Here is a 6,318-nt window from a genome sequence, read left to right on the forward strand (position 1 = left end):
GCCTTTAAAAGCTAAACAGCTATTTGTGTCATTATATAGATGGGTCAACCGACAAACAGAAATAAATTGTGTTAATCGATTGTATATAAATACTTTTGCAGTCAGAGATTACTCTGGTAACGTAATAGCTGCTTCTAACGGGGAAAAATTGCGCAACACTGTTTTATGGGTGCCGGTGACGAGCCTCCTACACACACGCACACCACGATGTTTTCCATACACATATACATATGTATATTAGTGGGCGTTGTTATACACAAACAGGCACAGCAAACCAGTTTGCATGCGCGCCGTATAACAGTTGGTGCTGCCGCTGTCGCTGTCGCTGCCGCCGCCGCCGCAGCGGCCGTTGTCGTCGCGTCGGCGCTCGAAAAGGACAAACTCAAGGGCAATCCATTGCTCAGGCCGAACAAAGGCCCGTCTGACAGGAGTGCCGCACTCTAGGTGAATGTAAAATTAAAGCGAATTTCTTAAAATATATATGCATGCTTTATGGGAATGCAATAAAAAACAATACAATGGTCGTTAATGTGGGTGGATGGGTTCAAACAATTGATGCGATTACACAAGCAGCATTGCCACATACGTCATGCCGCCATCCAATGTCCTTTCACCTAATTTTGAGAGTTTGACATTTGTGAGCTGCCCACGCCGACAAAAACGCCCACACACACACGCGTCACAAGCACGCTCCCAACCTCGCTCTCGCTCTCGCTCTCCCGTTCTATCGCTCTCTGCAGCTCTCTATCTCTCTTCGTCATGACTGTTTGAGGTTATGTCAAGGCGGTTTAATAATATTACAACATTTCGGTTTGTTTCCATTGCAAAAACGCAAAGTCAATGTCAATTGCCTTGCGGCTGCTTATGCATAGTTATTTGTTGTTATTCGCTTTTCTTTCCTCCTATCTCTCTCTAAGTCGGCAGCTTCTCGAAACCCCTCACACCTCCCTCCCATCCCGACCCACACACAACATTTGTGTGGTTTTTGTAAAAATTTCCACTGCGCACGCACCGTAACCGGAATCAGTTCTAGCCGGTTAGCTTCAGTTGTCCGCCCGTTCCTGCGACCCGAGCTGCTGCTGTCGTAACTGGGCTAAGTTCATATCCGACAGCCGGATGAGGCCAGGTAGCTATTGATTGGGCAGGGCATCCTCTTAGGTATACTTCGGGCTTCCAATGCCCCGCGCCAAATGCGAGTTGCCGAAAAAAGAATTCGCCAGAATTGATATATGTACATATATATTGTATACTAGGCAGATATGTGCATTTTTGTTTCGCCATATTTTCACTTCCCGTTCGCCCACCTGCCGCCCCCACAGAGTCGATTAAGTTGCTGATAAGCTGATAAGCACACGTCCGGCCACTTGAACCTATGCCCAATCAGCCCACATACATATACACATAGATCGTACTATAGCGCTAGTCAAGTGCGCTAGATATACATAGCATGTGTACACAGGTATGCACATTGATATTTATATGGAAGAAGCATCAGATAAGGATCTGAGTGTTATTTTTACCTCGTATAGTATTCCAGCCCCATTGAGCGCTATTTCAAGTGGCGATTATCGCACTGAAAACATGAATTAATTTGTTCAGGCAGTGCCATCATCCCGAACCCCGATAGGTTACCCGAACCTACCGTCCTTATCACAATAACAATCCGACGAACGCACGATTTTTGCACTTTCACTTTCACTTTCAGCCACCGCTGGGTAATTGACAGCGATTACATCAAATTGAGTCGAATGCATTTACATTTTTAGCAGTTGCCCCCTCATAGTCTAATCTGTTATGAATGCGCACAGATTAGCTACTAGCATTATGTGAGCAGGTTAGGATGCGAACAACGAACGAACAATCCTCGCTAGTTATAGTTTTTGAAGAGCTAGTCGTCACTTGCTTAAGCCACCAACTAGATCCTACTCGTTACTATGTTGGTAAACTGCACACTGAACTAGCTTTCATTCGGCTCTTCTACTCGTCACTCTTTATGTATAACAACTAGTTTCTACTCGTCACTCGCTAAGTATATTCGACGCTCGCTAGGTATACCAACTAACGGGCACTCGTTCTATATTTGTTTTTACTCTTAGTTCAATCCTTTCTTAACAGCATAACAGTAACTACCGTGTACTCTTCACTAGATTACTCTAAGAAATCGTTTTTGATCGTTAATTACAACTTTCGAACTTCGACCAACGTTCATTTCACGGTTCGAACCTTTACTTCGTCGTCTGTGCCATGTCCAACAAATTGAACAAAATATTTGTATTCTTAATAAATTAGGAATCCTTACTAGATAATATCATATCCGTAGCTAGCGTGTACTCGTCACTTTTGAGCACTCGTTACTCGTTGAAAACTTCTCGTCGCGTGTTTCTTTCAGAGTTTCACTCAATTAGATAACATCAAAGTCGTAGCTTGCGTGTACTCGTCACTTTCGTGCACTCGTTACTCGTTGAAAACTTCTCGTCGCGCAATTCTTTCAGAGTTTCACCCAACTAGATAACATCAAAGTCGTAGCTAGCGTGCACTCGTCACTTTCGTGTACTCGTTACTCGTTGAAAACTTCTCGTCGCGTAAATCTTTCAGAATTTGCAATCACCCAGTGTATTTCAGTAACGAATTCTTCGTGAATTCTTTGAAACAGTCACTCAGCGAATTCGCATACCATTCCCTGATCGCATTGTCTATATGGCCCAGCTGTAAATGTGTTTATTGTTTATAATCATAAACAAGATTGTGCCACGAGCTGTTTATGCTTATATCTGTGCTTATGTATGTACACATGTTTCTAGGTGTTGGTGTGTGAATGTGATTATGAATAGGTGGGGGTCTCTATATAGACGCCAACTCGCCTACGTACGGGCCTGCATTCGATACGACGCGGACTGGGATCGTCTCGACTTTTGACCAATTGCCAGCACGGGCTGTTTTCACTTACGATGCGAGCTTATCAGCTTGAACAGCGACCAGTTCCCTGGACGGGCAAATCTCGTGACGTCTCACATTGTCTGAGGCCATCGGTTTGCCAGTTTCGAGCTGTGGGCCGCGTCATGTTCATGAACTTTGCCTACTTGTGCTCAGATATTGCGCAGTTTTTACAGCGAAATTGCCACTCAGACGTATTTTATTTACGATTGCCGTCTCCTATTGCATTCTCAAATAGTCAATGAGACGTAACCATGCCCAACAAAGTTGTTGTACAAAATACGGATTCATATTTTTTTTACGATGCGCCCATTTTCAATTCGTATATGATATTCTCGAAACCCGCCGATATTGTTGACACCAAATGTCGTATATAGATTATGCTATACTATGATCAAATTATCACTAATTCCACAAAATCGATAAATATCGATTCGGCAGATCTTGCGGAAAATAACAGCTAGAGGAAGCACATTTTAAATATAGGCAGGTCATGATTAATTTATATTTATGCCCAAAAACGATAAGTATCGGAACACGCTTAAACTATAATCGATAAGTATCGATTAAGCGCATCTGATCGATAAATATCGATTCGGCATATCTTGCGGAAAATAACAGCTAGAGGCAGCATATTTTAAATAAAGGCAGGTCATGATTAATTTATATTTATGCCCAAAAACGATAAGTATCGATTCGGAAAATGCTTAAACTATAATCGATAAATATCGATTAAGCGCATCTGATCGATAAATATCGATTCAGAGACAGATAAATGAGCTGTTTGCATACTTAACATTTGGACTCTCATATTATCTTTTTAACTTTAATAGCAAGCAGCCTTTTATCAGCTACATTTAGCCGGAGGATAATTGCTCTTGTCAACAGCGGCAAATGCCTAATAAGAGAGTATCTAAATAAGCCGAACTGATGGTAATTGTGATCTAGTTGCATTTGGCAAATCGTTCTTTGAACCTGAAAATCAGAAATGAGTGCAATTCGATTGCAGTCAGTTTCAGTTGCAGTAACAATAACAATAACAGTTGCAGTTGCAGTTGCCGTCGCAGTTGTAGACAATAACAAAATAGTTGTTAAATGACAGAGTCAAAACAATTTCGCTGAATGAATGAACGACTGTCAATAAACAATGATAATGCATAAACAACAAACCGAACGATACACAAACACATATTTACATAAATGCATGCTAATGGGCATGCCAAAGTAACCTGTTTCGGCACTATGGCCTACCAAATGACCTGCATATGTTTATTATGCATTGTAATTAATTATAATATTTTAATTAAATAATAATATTAAGAAAAAGGCTGTCAACGTAGCCAAAGTCAGCTGGGCTAACTATCACGGCCAGACTTTTGAACCATCGTGTGGTGCGGTTCACAGTTCAAAGCAATGCCCAGCCCTTAAATTCGACTCATTCGGCTGGTCTTGAACCAAGCTTGGCTTAAGCCCGAAATTCCAAGTATGTGAACCGAACTGTGAACCCATCAAACCGCATCAAACAGCTTTTCCAAAAAAGAAAGGGTATTTAGAGTACTCAAATGTTAATTGCTTAAGCCAGAAAATGTATATGATGCGTTTCAGCGGAAGATTTGTCTCCGCCCATGCGTAAACAGACAAGTGCAATTTTTTCGTGTTCCCAAACGTGCCCCGAAACTAATATGCCCCAGTTTCGTGCACCGTTCATACGAGCATATGCGAAATGCAGAAACGTGATCTATTCCATGTGGGTTCCGCTGACACTTTTCGTGGTTATCAGCCAAATGTGGTTGTTGTTTCCAGTTATTGCTATAGCTTGTCATTGTTTATTGTTATTATATTGGTTGTTTACGTTCTTAGATTTATAGGCCCCATGCTGAAAGGTGTATAATTATACGCCCACCTCCCACACACACACGCACACACACACACACACACACACACACACGTAAAGCTAGGTCAGACAATTTGCGGTTTCTAGATCTTCATGCCAATTGATATTCCCGTCCGCGGGAACTACGAACCAAATCAGATATATGCATCTATATTCGTGTGCCACATATACAGATATATAGATATATATGTATATGTATATATACCATATATATAACTAAATTTGTAAGTCTGCTTAGAGGTCCGCTTCGGCACAAATTGATTCAAGTGCTTCGTTGATATAATAAAATTGTATGCCATGCATTTCTCTGGCCACATCTTCGAGACATTAATTGAACAAATTTCGACTATGTATATATATATATATATGTATATTGTATGTTTTATGTAGCTCAAGGCGCATTGTATTGGTGCCCAAGCAATTGGCTTAGTTAAGTGATTAGAAGCATCTCCGGCCCATATAATCAACATCTGTGTCTGGCCGTGATCTTGTAAGATCTGGAAAAAACCGTATGAACTGACAGACTCGGGCCTAACGTCGACGAAGGTTATCGATTATCGGCTATTGGCCTCGTACTGCTCCAATGATAACTCACGATTATGTTGCTTAGCCAGAGAAATACTTAAGATCTGTCGAGCCCAAAATGAATGATTCTTTAATTTGGGAACCTTGCCGAGACATCGTATAAATGCTGTACCCTAATTGAAATGTGTTCCAACACATTCTATATAATATTTCAAATATACCATATGGTAGCTATATTGGAGAACTAGAAATCCGAGCTTCTAATTATTGTCGATCATATAAGTATATATGGTAATACATGGGAATATATGGGAAACTTGGGGTTTCTTGTTCAAAATGTTGTTGACTTTCAATTCTGAATAATTCAAATGCGAAATAAACAAGAAAAACAACAGCAAACTAGTTGAAAGCAACACTTGTTATTATAAAAATATATGTAAAAAAAAAAAACTAAACAATGCAAATATATTATTAAAAAAAAAATTGTGCTACATTTGTATAGTATTCGGGTCTCGTCTGGTGTAAATGCTTTTTAGAGAAGGGCATTGCCACGTCGGCGTGCTCTGCACACTTTTTTTTTCACTTTTTTGTGCTAATTGCGGAAAATAATTGAAACACGGTTGGAGTCGAAGTAATTACAATATGTATATAAAAAGGCAAAAAACAAAAACCAACAAATTATAATAACTGTTTACAAAAAATAAGAAAACAAACAAAAAGAAGAAGAAAAAAAGCACTCGTAAACATTGTGTGCAATATTTTTAATTATACAATTTTGCAAGGCACGAACAATGACAGCGCCAACGTCGACGTCGCTGTCGACGCCAGCAGGGACACGGCGACAGCGACAGCGACAGCGCCTCCATTAAACATTAAAAACAGCTCACAATCTAATTTGGCAATAAAAAAATGTTTCCACACACACACACACACACTATGCAGATGTTTGTATGTGTGCATGGCGA

The sequence above is a fragment of the Drosophila virilis genome, chromosome X (assembly GCF_030788295.1).
Source record: "Drosophila virilis strain 15010-1051.87 chromosome X, Dvir_AGI_RSII-ME, whole genome shotgun sequence".
NCBI classification, from domain to species: domain Eukaryota; kingdom Metazoa; phylum Arthropoda; class Insecta; order Diptera; family Drosophilidae; genus Drosophila; species Drosophila virilis.